This window comes from Triturus cristatus, chromosome 4_1 (genome assembly GCF_964204655.1).
Source record: "Triturus cristatus chromosome 4_1, aTriCri1.1, whole genome shotgun sequence".
In the NCBI taxonomy this organism is placed as follows: domain Eukaryota; kingdom Metazoa; phylum Chordata; class Amphibia; order Caudata; family Salamandridae; genus Triturus; species Triturus cristatus.
In genome coordinates, this window is record NC_140585.1 from 637,242,676 (window position 1) to 637,265,824 (window position 23,149).

Consider the following 23,149-nt stretch of genomic DNA (forward strand, 5'->3'; position numbering starts at 1 on the left):
CAGAGTACAACAATTTGACCCAGCTGATGAATCCCGGGCCAAATCCAAATTTCGCCAACATCGCCCAGATGTACGGCCACTCGAGCGTGTCAAACGCCATGGTGGCGTCCAAGGACGCCAAGATGGCCGGCTCCCGCACGAATGGAACACGCGCGAGCACCCCGTGCAAGCTCCACAGGTTAAGGGCCGTGTTGCGATGGGGAATAAAGCCGGACTGGTCTTGGTGGACCAGATCGCCCACCACGCCGACCAGCCGGTTGGCAAGCACCTTGGCGAGGATTTTAGGCTCCGCATTCAAGAGCGAGATCGGCCGATAGGATGTAACCCGGTCTCGCGGTCTCCCCTCCTTGTGGATAACCACGATGGTAGCTAGACGCTGGTCCGGCAGGAGGGAGCCCCGCGAGTGGGCCGCAAGGAACATCGCGCGGAGGTGAGGTGCCAGTACATCCGGTCGCAGCTTGTACAATTCGATAGGAAGGCCATTCAGGCCCATGGCCTTGCCCGAGGCGACCGAGCGTATGGCGAGGGCGATTTCATCCGAGGTGGGAGCGGCATCCAACGAATCCCTGTCCTCCACTGAAAGCGAGGGCAGCGCGATGTCCCGCAGCAGGGCATGGGAATCCTCCTCCGAGCAGGGAGAGACCGGAGAATATACCTCGCGGAAATAATCCGCGAAGCAAGAAACAATGCCTTCCGGCTCAGTAATTCGTACACCATCCATCCTCTCAATCAGCGGGACCACACGACTAGCTCTCTCCTTCTTATCCAACCACGCAATCAGTTTGCCAGCCTTATCACCCACATCGTACAGTCGCCCCTGTTGCTCTCTGCTAAGGCCCCTGGCCGCCTCCGTGACGAGGGCCCTATAGGCCGCCTGTTTAAGGTGTAGAACATGCAGCGCCGCGTCAGTCACCCCACTCCCCAGGCCACCCTCCAATTCAGTAATTTCGGCCTCCACCCGGGTCACCTCCTCCTGTGCGCGTCTGCGGGCATGGGAGATAAAGGAGAGGGCCTCCCCTCTGAGAACTGTTTTAAAGGCTTCCCACAGGGAGATAGCCGAAGGAACGGACCCCACATTCTCCTCAAAATACCGTTGCAATGATTTAATCAGGTCAGCACGAATAGTGGGGTCACGCAGGTACCAAGCATTGATTGGGGCTACCCTGCCCTCTCCCCTCGGGAAGACACCCAAGTGCAGTAGGAGCGGGGAATGATCCGAAATACCCCGCGCCAGATGGCGCACCTCTCCCACCCTCCCAGCATAAGCCGCAGGGACAAGGACATAATCAAGCCGCGAGAGGCTACCATGGGAACCCGAATGGAAGGTGTACTGCAGCTGGGTGGGATGCTTTAAACGCCAGCAGTCCACCAATCCCAATGTGTCTAAAAGGCCCGCTAACCACGCCTGTGCCCGGGGGAGGTCCCTAGGGGGATGACGATCCATAGTCCCAGAAGCCACCGCATTGAAATCCCCCCCAACCACCAGAAGCCCCCCCGGGAGGTCAAGGAGGAGGCGCCCCAGATCTGCAAAGGTGGTGGACTGTAGCCCCGGTGGGACGTACACAGAGACAAAGACAACTACCTTGCCCTCCATCCTCCCCACCAAGACAATGTAGCGTCCCCTCTCATCATGGCGCACCTCGTCTATTTCCAACGGGAGCGAGTTCTTCACCATGATGCCCACCCCAGACCTCCATTTAACACCATTCTGTAAGTTCTACACTGATGAAAGAAATGCATTTATTCACCCAATTCTGTGGCACCACAAATGTACACAATGTAGGGCGGCTCTGTATTTTCCAAAGGCACTTCCGGATCCATTTGTGTGTTTTTCCCTTGCTTCATTTTTGTGGGCTTGCATGTAAAGAGGAAAATGAGGGGGTCTTTGTCTAAATGAGCAGCAATTAGGATGGAACTGGACTGATTTCTGCAAAATGGGCCTAAGTGTCATTAAGGGATTTTTATGGTTTTTAATTGATTTTTATGTTTTTTGTTATACTTGTTTTACTATGTACATGGCTAATTCGACATGCTGGTCCTTCTTTTTAAAAATTTGATATATATGGTTATAATACCTGTTATGTAATATTTTGGATGAACTTGTGCTTTCATGATCTGTTTTAAAAAAGATTGACTAAAGTTGTATGATGATGATGACATTGAAATTCAAACAATTTTGGCTCTGCAATATTAGTTTCATTCACCACGACTGACTGCTTTAATGTATGTTTTTTTTTATTTCATCATGTATTTTTTTGTGTTTCGTTATGTTGAATAAAACTAAACTGACAAAGTCAAGGACTGTTGTTGTACTTCATTACTCAATTGATTCATTTTTTCCTTTATATCATACATTGATAAATGTGCACTTCAAAATGATTATTTAGTCATGAATAATTTCCATGTAGGCAATGTGTCCCAAATGTTATCAAAAACCACAGATCATTAACTAGTACTTTACTAAATCGAAAGAAATATTTTCTTTCATTACTTTCTTAACAATTACAACCCATGCATAACCTACATGATTTGACTTTTTCCTCACTTACAGTTCTAGACCTTGACACCATGGAAGAACAGAATATAATCAAATACATCAGAATAAATAGGCTAAAAATATTGATCTACGTCATCAGCTGGAGCCAAATCTCCTGGCCCAAAATAGAAATCCCACATCAATAACACCAATAGTCTAAGTAATGGCCATTTAGTGGCCACAGGATCATTCCAATACAGAGTTGCAGCATCTGGTGCAATGTCCCAAACAACTTTAAGTGTTGTGTGAAAGACATTCTCTCAACACACATCAACACCCTCAGACACTTAACACAAAATCAGGATTTTGCAAATGCAAAGGGAGATTAGCATGTTTTGTGTTGACTACCACATGTGGTTAGAGCATTTTTAGCAGCACATATTGCCTTGGTGTCAACATTTCACACAAAACAAGTCTAACACTATATAGAAACTTCAATTCAATCACTGTGCAAGTAGTCTTTGTACCAGATATGTACATCCAAAGTCTGTGTGTTTGTTTTTCCCATCATCAACCCATGTTCCCTTTGTACTTTGCAACAACAGCTTATAATTGCAAATTGCACAACTTAGAAACGTCCAAATGAAGATGACATTGTTAAGGAACCAAAACAGATTAAAAAACAAAAGCAATCAGTTGATTACATTACAAAACTTTCACGTAACAAAAGAATAATTTATGACACCTTTTCTAAGAACAATCAAAGATAAACAATGTAAATGAACAGAGTACTCAATGTGTCAAAACTTTGATCAACAACCATCTTTGCACTGTATTTTCCTTAAGTTGCCCTTTCTAATACATTTCCAGCACATACTGTCATCCCCATTAGGTTAAAAGTTGGTATAACATGTCATATAATAAACTGCAAATATATACTCACACTTATGTGAAAAGTTGTGAATAATATCTTGACATAAGTAAAGTCCTTCCTCTGACCGCTATCTGCATTTGGCATTTAGTTATCCTCATCCGGTGGCTCTTAAACATCTCCATCCTCTGCAATGTATTGGATGTTCTGTTGCAGCGCTATGTTGTGTAACATGCAGCAGGGCATTGTGATGGAGCACACCTTATCGGGTGAGTAGAAGAGGGCCCCATCAGTCTCATCTAGAAATCAAAATCTGGCCTTTAGGAGCCCAAAAGCCCGCAGGACTGGCCTCCATGTTCCTCAATGGGCCTCGTTGAAGTAAATCTCCCCTGGTGTTGTCAGATTCCTCATTAGTGCCAACAACCATGGTCGGCTAGGATAAGCTGAATCTCCTATGAGACAAAAAGAAAAAAAAATAACCCAAAAATGTTACTATGTGTCAAATCATTAATCTTCAAATTAACCAAACAACATATTGACAGATTGTTCTTACCAACAAGCCAGGCCCTCTCAGGTCAAAGCTGTGATATTTGCAGGGGGAATTGAGCTGTTCTGTAGTACAAAGGAACCATGAGCTGATCCAGGAAAGTGTGAAAACACGCTTGTGATGTACACATCTGGCAAGCAGACAACTTGAACTGAATGAAGCTGTTGATGTGTCCCATCATTGAAGAAAGAACGTCTTGTGGCACATCACTAAAAGTTGGTTGTGACATTCCAGCAGATACTGCCAAAGTGCATTGGAATGATCCTGTGGCCGCAACAAGGAGTACTGCTATTAATGCAAAAATTGGTGTAATTGCTGTGGTGTTCCTATTGTGAGGCAGAATATCTGGATCCAGTTGATGACATAAATCAAGATTTGTTTGCCTATTCCAGAGGTCTCCAACTGGTTGATCGCAAGGTACTGGTAGTTCTCCAAGGCCCCATGCATAGTTTGCATCCGCATTTTGATATTTGGAGCCTTTTATTATCTTTTAATGTTTTTCTGTGATTTTTTTATAGGTGGTTCCTGCCCTCACCCAATCTAGCTGCTGTGATAAGCTTAAGTGAGCTTACCTTGGACAGTGTGGGGCGGGTTGAAGAGGACGACGTTGTTTGTCATCTGAGTCGGTAGCGTCTAAGTGGCGTGGCGCAGGCAGTATTGAACTGCTACCCTGCCAGAACCCATTCCACCTGCCTTTTCCAAGATGGCAGAAGTGGGCTACTGCACACCGCACGCTGCAGATTACTCATCGGTGGGCCAATGGAGAATCGTGACTTTGAAGAACGGTGGGAGGCATGTGGTCCAACTTCACCCCAGTGGTATGTGGTAAAAACAAATATATCAGGTGTCATGCTCCATAAATTGTCCACAAATCTTCATCTGGCATGCAAATGTCTGTCGCTAGATCTAGGTCCAGCATCTGACTGGCAATGAAGCAGATTTTCTCCCTCAGCTCCCCCGAATGACACGCACAGCTGCATCCTCATAAATGGATTAACAAAACCAGTTTTATGCTTGTGTGAAGACAGCACCTAATTCAATGAAGGGCTCTGTTTCAAAATACTTTACCCCTGAGAGTATTCCATACTTCTGTCTTTTTGGAATTAGGGACCTAATTGACCCGCTTTTCTAAAGAAGGAGCAATTTGTGCGTTTGGTTGTGCCTTTGTAACAGAGAATGTAAGGGAACAAAAATACTAGATAGATCCACATGACATGAGACAAGTTGCAAAAGCCTCACTGCTGAGTGGCACTGCCAGTGCTTTATGCTGTGCCACGGAGGCACATTCATCTGTGGTGGCTAAGGGTCAGTTGGGGCACCAGAAACAGGATTGGGCGACACAGCTCACCAGACACATGTACAGCCCTGGTCTCACCAACAGTCCCAACTGCTGTCAGACCTCTGAGACCATGCACCACCAAGTCACAGAGCAGTAGTCTCAGCTAACGCCAACTCACAGTCTCACCATCTCCAGGCACCAGCAGCAGCAATCTTTTACCACAAGGAATCTACTGTGCACCTCGGTGTGTGCAAACTGTTTGGTCAGTCATGTGTGGCATTCAGCACTGCTTTCATGCAGCCATTCTAGGCTAGCTTCTCATTCTGCCACCCTTTATGATTTTTAAAAGGTCCATGTGCTTTGTGTCCCAACATCTTCTGACATAGGAATTTGTCAGATGTAATGAAAAGAAAACGACTTGTTAGAAAAAAGTATTTTCACTTTTGCATGTGATGATCAATAATTGATTATTTGTTTAGCTCTCCACAGGGATTCAGAGCACTACAGTCTATGAAGTGCATAACAGACACATTCAGTACCACCCTCCTGGGTAAATAACAATATCATATAGTGTAATTTTTTTTAGCTCTTAAACCACTATTTTGCTTCCTCAAAAAACTAGTGTGGTGACAACACAAATCTAAAGTCATTATTATCAGTATTTCGATTTCTTTCAAACCACAGTATGGGCTTCGAAGAAATGAGGGTTAAAGTCAACGAAGATGGGCGTGGGGGGTATCTCGCAAAAATGTGTGATTTGCCTTGCCATTAGTAGCTCCAATTGATTCTCACTGATTAAAACTTGCTCTCACTACAGAAAAGGTTGGAGACCCCTGGCCTATTCAATCGGAATTTGTTTTATAATATCCTGTACTTCCTTGGTGGCAAGGTCTGGAAATGGTCTGAACACATGAGGCTGTCATCTCCTCACACTCCCTAGGTTCATATGTCTGCATTAAAAATGTTGTAAATGTTTACAAACATTTTAAAATTGAAACACACATTTCATTGAATATTCAGCACATATACATTTTTAATACATCATTATACAGAACATTAATATGTTTGATATAAATATTTTTTTAAATGAACTTTTTTACATGTTTTATGTTTTCAAAGTGCAAATATTACATTGTCAATGTATTATTAACACAATCATTTGTTTGTTTAATGTTGTCACCCAAATACCAAAAACGGCGGTATAAACAGGACTGAGCAAATATTGCATCTAACCATAACAACACACTGCATTACGCTTTTTGGGAATCAGTCAGTAGAAGTCGAGATATTAATTGTTTTTAAAGATTAAATGCAAAAATAGTGCTTAGAAGTCACTATTGGTCAAAGGTTACTTGAGGACACGAGGGAATGGTGCAAATCAAAAAGTTCAGGCCAACCGCGATACAGGGCAGGCCGGCTACAGTCCACTGCGAATGTACCTACAATGGAGGAAAGTGTTGATGCTGTGGGCTTAATGTATAGTTTTTCGATGCAATTGTGATGCTGCATCGTCTTTGAGCTTCACTGAAGTGAAATCAATGTGTCATTGTTTAGTCGTGCAGAGAGTCGTCATCTGGCCGCGCAGGTTTTGGGAACACGGTCATTGAACAGCCCCTGCGTCAGCGTCAAAGGGCGATGCGTTGGTTTCGACCTGCACAGTAGCGAGGATGTGTCAGATTTGTAGAAAACAACTGCAGATCCCATTTTTGAGGCCCAGAATTTGGAGAGTGCACCTTAGGCAAAGGCCCGACTCACAGAAGGCAGAGTACAGCAGCACCAGCCGAACTGCCGGAAGTCTTTGGTGTCCCTGAGACCTCGGAAAACATGAGGCATGCCAGTAAGCCCTTGGAGATCACCTGGAGGGAAGGCAGAGTTCAGCTCCCCTTTAGCATAGTCAGGGAGCAGCAGGCAGCAGGGCAACAAGCAGAAAAGTAGTCCTTCCATAAAAGCAGTCCAGATGAGTCCTTTAAGCAGCACAGCAGTCCTTCTGACAAAGGTTAAGTTCCAGATCCAGAAGTGTCTGTTGTTAAGGTATCCTTTTGCCCAAAGTGGCTTGGATGTAGGGGGTGACTTCAAAGCAGCTCTCTAAAGTGCATAAGGCTCCCTTTCAACCCAGTCCTGTTGTTATGTTTCCTATAGACGCCCTAATATAGGCTCAGGTAGTCACCTAACCTTTCACCTATATTCTCCCTACCATTATACTACATAACGGTTCATAGTATTGACCTTTTACCTAGTTACGGTAATGTCCAAAGATGACATGAGGTTTTCTCCGAAAAGCTTAAGCCTCATTTGTTATGCATAAGGATTCTTGGAATCACAGCAGGACAGCGGGCCTACCATCTCCTGCAAAATAACTGTGTGTAAGGGTCATTCCTTCTATAATCCCAGTCCGACATGACACAGCAAGGTATATCCCCAGGGGGTACCACTTTGGGTATATATACACCATCTCTTGCTGAGATAGAGAGAGGAGAAAAGGACATCCATGCTGACACACTGACGCGAGACACTGAGGCTTCTGCACACAGACACTCCAGCTCGCAGTGGTCTGACATCCCTTGCGGGGTGTCCATCTCAAGACCAAGACGGGATCCCATAGTCTCTCACTTCAGGCAATGGGGTTGACTTCATCATAGAGGGATTCATGGCTTCACACCCAAAACTCCATTCCTCCCTGTCCAGGAAGATCCATCAGAATATAGATCAATGCAGATGGGTAGTCAGAATGCAGATGAGCCTAACCTTCCTGTGTTTGTGGCTATCTAGAGGGAATGCACAAAGTGTTCATGTCACCCAAACCTGAAATGCATTGGAGACAGGCTGTCAGGCAGAAAGAGTAGGAAGTACAGAGACATTTCCACTTTCTAACAGTGGCATTTCTAAAACAGTAATGTTAAATCCAACTTCACTAGTAAGGAGGATTCATCATTACCATTCCAAACATATGAAACATGAAACAGCTGCTACTCTCAGATCAGGAATTACAGCTTAAACGTGTATTAAGGAATTCCCAATACAGGGCTATGAGAGCGGTCGGCCTCATAGTAGTGAAAAACAAAATAGGCTGTTTGTCACTATCAAGACATGCAAAACATACAAGTACATGTCCTACCTTTTACTTACATGGAACCCTGCCATTAGGCATACTTAGAGCCTCCTTTAGGGGTAACATCCATGTAATGAAAGGGGAGTTTAAGGCATTACAAGTAATTTTAAATGCCAAATTGAAGTGGCAGTAAACTGCACACACAAGCTCTGAAGTGGCTGGCCTGAGACAGGTTTGAAAGGCTATTTCTTCCGGTGGCACAATCAGTGCTAAAGCCTACTAGTAGCATTTGAAGTACAATCCCTGGGTATATGGTATACCACTTTACAAGGAACTTTCCAGTACACCAAATATGCCAATCAGGTATATACCAATGTCATCATGTTTAAAGGAGAAGCACATGCACTTTAGCAGTGATTAGCAGTGGTAAAGGACTCAGAGTCGTAAGGCCAACAAAAATAACCAGCAATACACAGAGGCAAAAAGCAAAATGTCCAGGGGAAGACCACCTTAAGGATTCCAGGTCTAACACGTGTCCCCCCCGAAGCTGAAAGTGGGAATATCTACCCAACCTCTAGGAAGTTCTCATCACTAAGGTGGAAAAACCTAGATAGACAATCAGCACTGGCATGATCAACCCCGGGTCTGTGTTCTACCATGAAGTCCATACCCTGTAAGGAATTGGACCACCTCAGCAATTTAAGATTCTTATCCTTCATTTGCATGAACCGCCTGTGAAGCCTGGGGTCAGTCTGATTCAGGAAGTGAGTCCTAAACAGGTATGGCTTCAACTTCTTCAGTGCCTAAACAACAGCAAAAGCCTCTCTCTTAATAGCACTCCACCTCTGTTCCCGGGGGAGTAACCTCCTGGAGATGAAGGCTACAGGGTGGTCTAGGCCCTGCTCATTAAGTTGGAAGAGTACTGCCCCTATGGCTATGCATCTGTCGAAATGATAAACTCCTGTAAGAAAGCAGGGGTCTTGAGCAGAAGCTGTGCACAGGGCTTGCTTCGGGGAGTCAAATACAGTTTGAAATGCCTCTGTCCAAATCACATTCCTGGACCACTTCTTGGAAGTCAGCTCAGTCAAGGAGCCCACATTGGTGCCATATTCCTTGACAACCATCCTATAGAACCCAGCGAGGCCCAAGAATGCTCTGACCTCAATCTGGGTTTGGGAGACAGTCAGGCCAAGATTGTTTCTATCTTGCCTGAAGAGATTGCACCTCTCCCAAGCCCACCAGGTGTCCAGAGTACACCACAGACCCCTTCCCTATCTGGCAGTTACTTGCCTTGATAGTCAGGTCTGCCTGCTGTAGAGCATGAAGCGCTTCCTGGAGGTGAAAAGGTGGTCCTTCCAGCTGCTACTCAAAGCAGCTATGTCATCCAGATAATCAGCAGAGAAGGCTTCCATACCAACAAGGGTCTGGTTCACCATCTCTGGAAGGTGACAGGGGCATTCCTTAATCCAAAGGTCATCACTCTGAGCTGGTAGTGGTCCTCTGGAGTGGAGAAGGCTGACCTCTCATTAGCTCCCTCTATTAGGGCAATCTGCCAGTACTATGATGTTGGATCAAAGATACTGAGATACTGGGCATCCCCTAACCAATCAATTGGCTCATCAGCCCTGGGGATGGGGTAATCATCAGTCTTAGTCACAGACTTTAGCCCTCCACACAGAACGTCAGTTGAGGTGTGGTGCCCGTGTGGCAGCTTTAGGTACCAGAACCACACGACTGGACCAGGTGCTACTGGAGGGTTCTAGCACCCCCAACTCCAGCATTTTGGACACTTCAGTCTTAATACTGGACCTCACCTTAGCTGAAAACCTGTAAGATGTATTCTTGACATGTAGGTTGTCCCCTGTGTCCACATAATGGGTACACAGGTGGGTAGCCAAGGGACAAGGGAGAACAGAGAAAAGTATTGCCCCAACACTTGATGGCAGTCTCTTGGTTGTTCAGGCGTTAGAGTGGGGGAAAGAATTGCTCCTTCCATAGACCCATCCTTCTCCTTAGAGTCCAAGAGGTCAGGAAGAGGTTCACTCTCCTCTTCCTCTTCTCCATCAGTCACCAACAGGATGGTGAGCTCAGACCTCTCAAAATGTGGTTTGAGGTGATTTACATGTAGCACTCTATGGGGTTGGGTAGAGGTCTTGAGGTTCACCAGGTATGTGGCCTCACCCTTTCTTTCAAGCACCTCATATGACCCATTCCAGTGGTCCTGCAGGTCCCTGGCCTCTACTGGCTCCATCACCCACACTTTCCGACCAGGTTGAAATTCTACAGTGGTAGACTTTTTGTCATATCAGGCCTTCATGACTTCCTGGCTGGTTTCAAGGTTGCTGGAAGCTTACTTCCATAACCTATAGGGGTGGGATGAATTTGCATAGTCGCGCTACGCAAAGCTCCGCAAAACGGTAAAGTATCTCCTTGAGCATGTAGAGTTCGTGAACACGTGGAATACTTGGTCCTCCCATTTGCAATGCTTTTTTCCTGTTCGCGAACGCTGTTTACGTGCTCGGGGTAAATATCTCACGAACACGGATTTTGAAAGCACGAACAAACAAAAAAATCAGTGAAACCGCAGATCGCAGAATTTTTGGCAATTCCGTGTTCTCCGCGGAATGCAAAATTACCCAAATTCCGCGAGCGGAACTGATTTTACCGCCCAGGCCTAATAACTTAGCCGTCTGGATTCTGAAGGCCAACATGTAGCTCACTACATCCTGGTGTACCTTCCTGGGAGCTTGCTCCCACCCTTCTTTCACCAGACTCAGATGTCCTCTGACTGAGTGCCCATACAACAATTCAAGGGGGCTGAAACCCACTCCTCTCTGCAGCACCTTTCTGTAAGCGAACAACAGGAATGTTAAGAGGATATCCTACTTTTTCCTTAGGACCTCAGGCAGGCCTCTTATCATGCCGTTCAGGGTCTTGGTGAACCTCTGAACAACCCTACTGGTTTCTGGATGGTACGCGGTAGAGAACCTGCAGGGTACCCCACACTCCTTCCCCATTGAATGCATATAAGCAGAAATGAAATGTGTGCCCCTGTCAGATACAACATACCTTGGGGAAACACACTTGGGTACGAATCCCTATCAGAGCCTTTGCCACTGTGGATGCAGTAGTAGTCCTCAGAGGGATTGTCTCTGTGTACCTAATGGCATGATCCACCAGAACAAGGAAGAACATGTTGCCTGATGCAGTCTGGGGATCAAAAGACCCTACAATGTTGATGCCCACCCTTCCAAAGGATGTTCTAATGACAAGCAAGAGATTAGGGAGCTTATAGCCTCCGCCCTTCCTTTCCGCTGGCCTGGCGGGTCACACAAATCCTACAGAACATATCGGACGAATTCTTGATCCTAGACTAATAGAAGTGGTGGAAAAAGCCTTGTAAAAGTCTTGTCTTGGCCTAGGTGTCCTGCAAGGTTAATTTTATGAGCCAGCTCCAGAAGGAAGGGGCTGTAGAATTGGGGGGACCGCCAGGGCCCTTGATGTCCCAAGCCAAGGAGCCTTAGGCTCACTGTACAGGAGGTTGCCCTCCCAGTAAATGTGGTGATTACCAGTGGAATCACCTGCTGCTTGGGCTTCAGCCTCTTACCTCATGCCCACAAGGGTTGGGCACTTCCTTTGTGCCCTACAAAACTTCTCCTTGGTGAGTACTCCTTCCACATGTCATCCAGCAAGTTGAGGCTTGTCAACAAGGGAAGCGATGTCCTACTCAGTGGACTATGGGGCGGCCATCGCAGGTGCCCCATCCATCTCACTGGAGGTACAATCAGGTATACATCAATTTCATCATGTTTAGGAGAGAAGCACATGCACTTTAGTAATGGTTAGCAGTGGTACATTTCTTAGAGTCCTAAGGCTTACAAAAAGAATCAGCAAAACGTGGAGGCAAAAGTCAAAAGGTCCAGGGGAAGACCATCCTAAGGATGCCAGGTCTAACAAGAGCTCATTGAAAATGATACGGATTCTAATTAAGCATGCTAAATTTGACCTGCAGGAACTCCATAAAAACATTAAAGAAATGGAAGAAAGACTGATATCTAATCCTTACTAGGAAAGATATGGAAGTGCACCTTGACAAATAAAAAGAAGAAATACAGGAGTGCAAGAGAAAGAAAATGTATGAGAAAACAGAGGGATTATAATCACGGCAGAATATTAACATTTGCAACAATGTTTGATGCTTTGAAGCATGATCATAAAAGGATGATTTTTAAATTCAAGTACACTCCATGGATATAAATAGTGAATCAGATGTAGACCTAAGTGAATGAGAAGGCCTCGGCACCATTGCTACTTTTTTAGAGAAAATGAAACTATTCTGTTTAGACCAGCCACTATCAAAGAGAGAGGCCGAGGTCATGGCTGTGGTTGCAGAAGGGGACAATGAATAACAAAATATATCTAGAGTTGCCCGGATATATCAAAGGGGGTCTCAGGGAAATATATTTAAAGACCACTAGGTTTCTAATCCCTTAATCTCGTTATATACTGCAACAACAACAAGGAAACCTAGGGTCAGAAATACAAGAAAAAGCAAGTACAGCACTTTCTCATTGATAATAAATCCCATCAGCCATCATGTTAGCAGCCCACATCATCTGGGATTAGATAGCCCTTGCTGGGCCCTTCAATGAATCAGGGCTACAGACTAAGTAGGCAAACAAAACCTATCTGTCTAAAATGTGGTGTCTGCCATAATGCTTTAATATAGCTATCTATTATTTTAGTGGTGGTGATGGAAGCAGTGCAAATGAAAAGTGAAAAGTCAAATCGTTAAAATCATCTACTGGGACAGGAAAAATGCTTTAATTGTATCTGTCCGAGAAACAAAATTAAAACCAGTGTAGAAGCAGTTTTGAAAAAATAACTGCTCAAGTCCAACAAGGAAGGGTCTACATGTTTCAGCCTCAAGATTAGATGATAATCAGGCTTTCGTCAGGACCTTTAAGAACTTATGCTACTTGTCAGACTCTTGTTAAACAAGATAGGAACTACGACTGACTACTAGTTTGGCACTTAATATCCCAAAGTCTCTCATTTAGTATTTAGATCCTGTGCACAATGCTTCCGGAGTGCGTCGTAGAACAACCCCACTGGCAAGCAGTTACAGATAAGATAAACAAAGATGGAAGGTGCACCAGTCAGGAGAAGTCCAAAACAAATCGGTATCTTTAGTAATCTCCTTTATTTTTCATACAGATACTCAGCCAACGCGTTTCGTTCCACACTGGAACTTCTTCAAGGCAAATGTAAGTCTTGGGACCAAACGTATAAGGCAATGTAATGTGTCTTAATTCCACATTCATCAATAAAGTTCAAAGCAAAGAAAGTGATCCTCCAAAATAGATGACGTATAACATATAGTAAGGTGCTCTTGGGTTGCCAGCGCTATAAGCATAAATTTAACTTGCGCTTCCACACAAAGAACCAAAGTTAGATGGGTTCCAATGATCTAGGAAGTCCCATAATACGGAAGGCAAAGGTGTGCTTTCTCATTGATAATAAATCCCATCAGCCATCATGTTAGCAGCCCACATCATCTGGGATTAGATAGCCCTTGCTGGGCCCTTCAATGAATCAGGGCTACAGACTAAGTAGGCAAACAAAACCTATCTGTCTAAAATGTGGTGTCTGCCATAAGGCTTTAATATAGCTATCTATTATTTTAGTGGTGGTGATGGAAGCAGTGCAAATGAAAAGTGAAAAGTCAAATCGTTAAAATCATCTACTGGGACAGGAAAAATGCTTTAATTGTATCTGTCCGAGAAACAAAATTAAAACCAGTGTAGAAGCAGTTTTGAAAAAATAACTGCTCAAGTCCAACAAGGAAGGGTCTACATGTTTCAGCCTCAAGATTAGATGATAATCAGGCTTTCGTCAGGACCTTTAAGAACTTATGCTACTTGTCAGACTCTAGTTACTGTACTCTACTACACAGGAACAGAGATGCTAGTTCCCAAATCCACCCTGACAGCAATCCAGAGCTTAGTGTGACAAGTCTCTAGAGTGGCTATCTTGGTGGAAGGGGAAAATAGATAAAATAACAAAAGAGAGAAGAGACTGTTCTGCGGCTTCCTTCAGGAGTCCGTCCAGCAGACTTCTATTGCTGAAGAGGTAACCTGTAGACAAGAGTTATTGTTATCATAAACTTTTAGTCCTTAACCTCCCTTATCTCTTAACCCCTATTGCCTTATTTCCTTACCATGCCAATTCCAGAACTTAGCTTCTCTTCTATTTCTTTTATTTCTTTTCTGTGTGTGCCTTTTAATTCCTTAACTATATTCTTCGTCTGCAATTAAAAAGGAAACAGCTAGAACCCAAAGTTTATCTGCCTCATGTGAATCTTTCTCCCTGTGCTTCATACTTACTTTCCTATTTTTCTTTTCACTCTTCTATGTTTTATCTTCCTTGGTATCTGCCTTAGTTCACAGTTTCTTTTTCTTTTTGCACACCTGCAATATATTTACATTTATCTGTTAAGAACTTTGCTCTCTTTTAACTTGGTATTATTTATTTTAATTTGGTATTCTACTTACTGAGTTTGAGGTCTTTTCCTATTTGTAATTATTCATCTGTGTATTTAGTGTTTTCTCTTCTTATTCTTTTCGTGGTGGTATTTTACTCTCTGTTCTTAAGCTACTGTCCGACGACTTATTTCTGTGGTAAGTATCGTTTTATCTTATTCTAATTATTTGTAGTTGCTCAAGCGTTCTAACATGTAATGCAATTCTCTCTTCGTTTTTTCAGGACTTGCCGTTACAACTCGTGACCACTGTGGAGAAATTCTGTAAAGCCACTTTCCTCACAGTAAGTTCTATTTTTTTTTAAGTTCAAAAGATTTTTATTGGATAAGTAAAGGTGTCAATACATAAGAAAAAATACAAACATATCTTCAATAGAAGAGAAAAGTAAAACATGGTAATGAAAATATACAATTAATCAGAGGATAACAAAGATTTGAGGCTAAATAACAAAAAACAGCGCTGGTAATAATGAGCAATAAAGTAGCTTATATAAAAAGAATAATGCAAATGAAAAGCAGTGTCAATCAAGGAGGCTTAGAGACCTCTTGCTGAGTAGGTGATACATGAGAGGAGCGTTTAGCACAGGTATCTAGGTACAAGGTAACAGGAAGCCATAAATCATGTCGTTTAGCAGCTAAGCTAGGGGGGTGCACGAAGACAGTATCTAGCCTGTGATTATGACAAACATTGTACCACCATGCTTTGAAAGAAATATTCGTAAAGTTTTTCCAATTGACGGTGATTTGCTGGAATGCAACAGCTAACAACAAATCAACAATTTGCGTATTGAAATCAGTGTCATCCCAGCAAGGAGAGAGGCTCCCTAAAAAAATATTGACATAAGAGAAGGGGGATGTAGTGTGGAATATGGCATTGATTTGGGCCCAAACTAATGTCCAAAAGTTTTGCGTAAGAGTGCAAGAAAAAAGCATGTGAAAAAGAGTGGCCTTAGGAGTAGAACAGGACCAACAAAGATCCGGGATAGAAGAAAACCTCTTATTCAACACCTGGGGAGAAAAGAGAAGTCTGTTGTAAATAAAGAAAAGGGTTTGTGTGAGGGAGGCAGCTCTAGATGTCTTGCGAAGTTTGGTCCATAATTTGTCCCAAAGGGAGGTGGGCCAAGAGATGGCAAAATCAGATTCCCACTGTTCCTCAACCTTGGATTTTGGTCTAGGTGTGAGGATCGTATGAAATGAGTGGTATAATGAGGAGGCTGTAGGGTGGGTACGCAAGAAGGAATGAAGCTGTGAGGTAGGATTGGGAGGGTGAGGATGCATGAGGGGGTTAGAGAGAAGAGCATAAGTGGACATAACTGCATTTTTAAGCATAAGATATTTACAGGCAAAAGAATGAGGGAGATGAAAGTTTTGGCTAAGAACAGAGAAGGATAAGAAATCAGATTTAGAGAAGAGTTGAGATACCCAGATTAAACCCCTCTGTCTCCAAGTTTTCCAATAAAAGGGCTTACGATTGATGGATATACTGTTATTGTGCCAGATAGTGGAATTGAGAAACTCTGCCACAGAGGAAGGGGGGCCTGGAGAGGTGGAAAGAAGCAGTTTGGCTGTAAACTTGTGGATAGGAATGGAGGAAAAGTGGGGCTTACGAGAAAATGAAAGGTATTCAGCAAAAGTGAAAGGGGATAAAGAAAGGCGTTCAATGACAACCCATAAGGGGGACGGCTCAGCAGGGTCTTGCAACCAATGGGAAGCTTGCCGCAAAAGGAATGCCTTGTGGTAAGCGGGAAAATCCGGAAAGTTAACTCCACCCTCTGATTTGGGGAGTTGCAGTCTGAGCAAGGACATACGTGCTTTTTTGCCGGACCAAAGGAAGGAAGAGAGAATAGTGTTAATTTTCTTAAAAAACTTAGCAGGGATAGGAATTGGAATGTTAGAGATGGTGTAAAGGACTAACGGGGAGAGCATCATTTTAATCGTGTCAAGACGGCCCCACCAGGAAAGGTATAATGGGTGCCATCTGGAAGTGAGGTCGGACAATTTCTGGATGCACTTATTGAGGCATAACGAAACAGTGTCGGAGAGGGAGGAAGTAATGTGCAAACCAAGGTATTTGATATGTGAGGGGCTCCAAGTAAATTTGGACGCCATAAAATCCGGTTTAAAAGTGAACTTAGTAAGGGGTAAAATCTCACACTTGTCATTGTTTAGCTTATAACCTGAAATCTGAGAGTAATCGTGGACTTCAGCTAGGAATGCGGGGATAGAAGTAGCGGGGTTAGACATGAATAATAGAATATCGTCTGCGTAGGCAGCAAGTTTAATATTAGTTTGGGAAATTTGGAAACCATGTAAGTTAGGGTTTTGACGAAGCTTTGAAAGGAAAGGTTCCAAGGCCAGATTAAAAAGAAAAGGGGAGAGAGGGCAACCCTGACGAACACCCCTACCTAGATTGAAAAAAGAGGAAACTAGACCGTTGGCGCAAACCGCCGCTCTAGGGCTGGAATAAAGGAAGGAGATAAAAGAAATGAAATGCGGACCGAACCCAAACCATTTGAGGGCGGAGAAAAGGAAAGTCCACTCCACCCTATCAAACGCTTTTTCCGCGTCTAGGGCAATGGCTGCTAGTGAGTTTTGGAACTGTGGAGATTTGGAGAGGACATTAAACAAAAGTCTGGTGTTATCTGTGATGAAGCGACCTTTAACGAAACCAGATTGTTCAGGGCCTAGCAGTTCGGGAAGAAAAGGGTCTAATCTTATGGCGAGAGATTTGGCATACAATTTATAATCAATGTTGACCAAAGAAATTGGTCTGTAATTCTTACAATGCTGGGTATCTTTGCCTTCTTTGGGTATAACACAAATGTGAGCGTCTGAAAATGTACCTGAGGAAGAGCCACTTAATATGAAGGAGTCAATAAGGGAATGTAGCCTGGGCAATAACAGTTTAGAAAAATGCAAATAAAATTCAACTGTGAATCCGTCTGGACCAGGGGCCTTGTCTTTCTTGAGTGATTGAAGTGCAGTAAATAATTCATCGCTAGAGATTGGTGATTCAAGGGCAGATAAATCAACAGGGAAATTGGAAGGTGGTTGAATGCTGGCAAAGAAAGTAGCAAGAGAATGAGCAGTGGGGTGCATTTCAGAAGAGTAGAGTTTGGAATAAAACTGGGAGAATTGCTCTAAAATATCAACATCCGTATGCTTTAAAACAGAATTAACATCGTAGACAGATTCAATATTTAGTTTGTTTTGCTTGACTTTTAGATAGTTGGCTAAAACCTTTCCCGCCTTATTTTTACCCCCATAGAATTTTGAACTGGATTTCAACAAATACAATGAAGCATCCTCAGTGGATTGTTTGTTAAATTGCATCTTGGCAGCAATGAGAGCAGTCAGACTTTCTTGCGAGTGGGAAGTATAGAAGGAATGCTCTAACTTTTTAATCGTAAAAAGGAGGTCACTGGTGCGCTTACGAGCATTCTTACGTTTACTAGCCACAAAGCTGATAATAAAACCCCTGGCTGCTGCTTTATAGGCGTCCCAGATAACATGGTTGGGCATGGTGGGTGCGTCATTAATGATGAAAAATTCTGTGGTGAAATCAACAAAGGAGGCGGAGAATTTGGGATCGAGGAGTAAGGTATTGTTAAAGCGCCATCTCTTTGGTCCAGTGGACTTGGGTAAGATGTCAATGTTAATCAAAACGGGGGCATGATCAGAAAATAAGAAGGGGCCGATGTCAGCATGGGTAAGGGATTGGGACATATGATGGGAGAGAAAAATATAGTCAATACGAGATTGGGAATGATGAGTCGGGGAGTAGAAGGTGAATTCTTTAGAGGTAGGGTTGCAGAGGCGCCAAGCATCAATGAGTTTATGTTGGGATATCGCTTGAGCAAAGAGCTTGTGAGACTTATTAGGGATAAAAGGTGCCTTGGAGTTTCTGTCTAAAAAAGGATCAAAGGGTAAGTTACAATCACCTGCTAAGATAAAATTATCATCAATATATTCAGTGATGCGGGAGGCCATTGCGCGCCAAAAGACATGATCACCACCGGTGGGGGCATAGATATTAAGCAGGGAAAGAGGGACACCCTTCGAGGAAAGTTTGACATACAACCATCTACCTTCAGGATCTGATTCAGAAACCAAGAGCAAATGAGCAAGAGATTTGCGAACTAGTACAACCACACCGTTCCTCTTACCATCACCCGGAGATGAAAATACAGCACCCACCCATCCTCTCTTAAGTTTAGCAGCTTCAGCGTCAGACAAATGGGTTTCTTGTAAAAAGGCAATGTCTACATTTAATTTGGCTAAATGAGAGAGGATTTTTTGTCTCTTGATAGGAGAATGCAGACCTTTAACATTCCAGGAAACAATTCGAACTGACATTAAGGGTTAATCGAAGAATGGACCAATTGGAGAATAGGACAGCAAGGAAAAGCCTCGCACCGAGAAAGGGCATAAGAGAAAGAGAGAATGAGGTGAGAACAGACGTGGTGGAACATGAGCAAAAGAAAAAGTGAGAGAGGAACCAGAGAAGCCATGTAAATAGGAAAAAGCCAAGAAAATAATAAGAATGATAAGAAGATACAGCAATTCTCAAAGATAATGGTAAGTAAGGGCCAGGGGAGAGTAAGATAGGTAAAGGGAGATGAATACAAGCAAGAGATCCAATATACAATGGGGAGAAGAAAGAGTGAAGAAAGAGAAGAGGAGGAGAGCCATGGAAAAGGTAATGACACCAATAAACCTGAGAGCATCGAGGGAAAAGGTAAAATAAGAAAATATAGAACAAAGAGGAACATGATAAATAAGGAATGAAGAGTACTTACGGGGGGTAGCATGGGAAAAATACAATCAGGAACTGGGAACAAGCGAAGACATACGTGGAGACGAGGGGAGGGAGGTAGGGCCAACTGGGAGAAGCAAGGCATTCGGGGTGAAGGAGATGTCCAACCAGAGACAATAAAACGGAACGCAAAACAATGATCTGTGAAGGGAGAAAAAGAACAAAGTTAGGGACTCGAATACAACGAAGATAAAAAACAAACATATGACCAGCTGAAGAACCAGAACAACAATATCAGAAGCTAAAATAAAAGATATAATCTTAACGAGAAGTCATACAATCTGAAGAACCTGTAAAAATGAAAGCATTAAAGCTTAGCAAATTGGGGAATCAAACTGCAACTACAGAAAAAAGTCATGGCGGGTGAGAAGAGGGACCAGATAACTCCATATCAGCTTGACCGCAGGAATTCAGGAAGCTTCGAAGTCGCGCAGGGTCCTCATATGTTGTAGTCTTGTTATTGTGAGTGACCTTAAATAGACAAGGATGAAAGAGCCCATATCTGGCACCAATGGAGCGAAGGTCAGGTCTCATATCTAGGAAGGCCTTGCGACGGTTTGCAGTGGTCCTGGCATAATCCTGCGCAAAGAACAAAGTGGAGCCTGACCATGTGAGACGAGGAGAGGCTCTGGCGGCTGAAAGGACTTTCAACAAGTCTGTGTATTCTAGAAAGTACATTATTACACCTCTAGGCTTCGTTGACACGGAAGGAGAGGAGGATGCTCGACCAAGCCTGTGAGCACGTTGGATATTCAGTGAGGTGTCATCAGGCAGGTGCAGAAGCTTAGGAAGAAAGGACTTGAAGAAATTGATGGGATCATTCCCCTCACAACCCTCCACCAAGCCGTAAAGACGAAGATTGTTGCGTCTGTTGCGATTTTCAAGGTCCTCCACCTGCTTCTGAAGAGAGGAAATCTGCGTATGCATGTGAGAGACCTTGGACGCAGATTCCTGAAGAGAGGAGACGTCACGCTCCACCGACGACACTCTTTCATCCATCGAAGCCCAATTGTCAGTGAGAATCTGCAACTTAGCATTAGTCTCCTCCATGTAAGGGCGCAGGGCCCGTATCTCTTCGAGGAGTAACTCCATAGAGATGGGCGAAGAGGACTTAGGAGGCGAAGGCGGGTCTTTTTTTAACCTCTTAGAGTTCGCTTTTGCCGAAGATTGTGAGGAGGTGTCCGCAGTCTACGTCATCTCAGTTGAAGGTAGAGACTGAGAAGCTTCCAAATGGGCCAGTGCCGTGAATAACTTGGAATTTTTAATATAATTACGCTTTTGAACTTTACTGGAGCAATCCGCCATCAGCACGCCTATGGAGCGTGAGGTCATAAAATATCTTATTGCCCAACTGAAAAAGGACCAGAAAGCAAATTAATAAAGAAAAATGCCAGGCCAAAGAATTGGAGTCAAAAGTGTTGGAGAGAGGAGTCATAAAAATGGCCGCCGTATATGAGGAGAGTTGAAAATTCCAGTCAGCTTATAAAAAAAAAAAAGAGAAGCAGCAGAAATAATCATAGTTGAAGAGAAAAAAGTCACCTTAGAGTGCTGGTTAGCCACATCTGTGCTTCGGGAAGTGCTGGGGTCAGAAATGTAAGCATGAGGCATCCAGGGGATCCATGCGCGATAAAACGCGCTGCTGAGGCGCTCACGGGCGAAAATAAACAAGATGGCGGCCGCGGCCGATGACGAGCCGCGACCGAAGATAAAATGGGCTGTAAGACCCAAAATAACTATGCCTCAGCGCCAGAAAAGGATTGAAAATGGTCCTGGCATGCTCCGACAGGGAAGACTGCCCTTCGTTGGTGGAAACTGATGCGCAAACCGCCAGTAGACTCCGGTGTGAACGGAGCTCCTAGCCGAACGCTGCCATCTCCTTCGGGCGCCAAGCCACCCACAGTAAGTTCTATAACTCTATAGCTATCAGTAATTTACTTCAGTTCTCTGACGTGACAAATATACACTTGTAACTTAGCTTCGTTTTCTTTTTCTTTCTTCAGATGCTCCTGTAGACGCTGCTTCCTCTCCCTGACGACTCGGAACGAAATCTTCACAAAACTGAGACTTGCTGTTCTCCTCAAACATCTCTCAACTTCATTGAACTCGGATTACTAACTCGTATCTACAGTCTTCCGAAAGCCCTTCAGTCTTGATTATGAAAAGCCTTTAAACAAACACTAAAACTCTTTTTGTTAGCGCGCTCTGAAGTGCGCACCTGACTCTCTAGAATTCTTGGTGAAGTGCGCAGTTCCTAAGCAGCGCGAGCCTCACCTAGGATTCCAGCGCGTTCTCTGCCAAACACTAGAACGCTAACAGCTACTCGGTTCTGGTGGCCTTTTCCGGCGCCATTTCCGAGTCAGCTCCACCCATGTATCTTCCATAGCTCGGCGTGTACAAACTTTGAGTCTTCGATGCGCAATTAAACCTATCTGTAATCTTGGAGTCCTGACACTACTGCTGTGTATATAGTGTGATCCAAAAAAATCAAGCACACCAGTGAAGTAAATTATACAACCTACTGAAAGCGAGGATTTTCCAAACAATCTCCTTGAATTTCTCAGGAGTATTCTTCCAAATCCTAAAAAAGAGAAAAATACTCAATCTAAATGATTATGTAAAGAAACCTGCTTTATCATTATTATCTATGTAAAGTAATTTTACAACTGTAACTCCTATTGAAAGGGCTACTGGAAACATTTGGAATTGTCAATGAGCCAATTTCCATTCATAAAACATACGAAAAAACGAAACAGACGCTTACCCGTCCGAGTACGGGAGCACTCCTCACCTCACCTGGCATCCGCTCAGAGAAATGAGGCCCCGCTCTATGTAAAGACAAATGGGTATGAGAAAAATCTCAAAACACGAACCTTATGGCTTTATATTTTAAAACCACATCGCAAACTTTCCAACCTAGCGTCATACCAAAGTGTCTGTCTACATGGTCGTCTCACTATTCAACAGAAACCTTAAAATGATGATCTGAATGAACAGTTATGACGTGTCCTCAAAGTCAAGAATAGAAATAAAACACACATCGTCTAGCATCATATGTCTCTCTCTATAATCATCTATGTCAAGAAATCTTAGATATTCGTCTTTTTTTGTCTAAAGAGTATTTATGTATATACTTCTGTGTTATAAGAATGTGCTCGATCATAATCGTATAAAAAGTCCTTAAAGGAGATTTTATATTGTATATACTTGTTATCCCTTTTTATCAAGAGGTGAATATGTTGCTAACACCCCATATTAATAACTTGATAAAAATCCTGAGTGAGATATTTGGCCACTTCATTATCGAAAATAAGTCTACTAAAATACCACAAACCAACGCCGCCTTTCGTGTTTATAGCGGTGGCATCAGAATCTCACTACAACACCCTTCACATTGAGTGAGTAGTTTAAACCAAAAGCGGTAACAATCTGGCTCGATCTATTACAAAACCTTCATAGTTACTAGGGCGCTATCTATTTCCACATCTTAGTAAGAGGTCGGCAAAATTTGACTAACCTGTCCGTCGGTACCCCAGTGATTTGCAGAGCAGGATGGGGAGGTGCCGACTTGCG

The 23,149-nt window shown here is 43.6% G+C and overlaps 1 long non-coding RNA gene across 1 annotated transcript; it reads right to left on the bottom strand.

Annotated features, from left to right (window-relative positions):
• Window positions 1-2,052: 2,052 nt before the first annotated feature.
• Window positions 2,053-23,149, bottom strand: LOC146855318 (uncharacterized). The gene is made up of 5 exons (XR_014980812.1): window positions 23,094-23,149; window positions 22,341-22,404; window positions 22,099-22,157; window positions 19,563-19,720; window positions 2,053-3,799 (listed from the first exon to the last, which is right to left on the bottom strand). It is a non-coding gene; the product is annotated as an uncharacterized LOC146855318 (long non-coding RNA).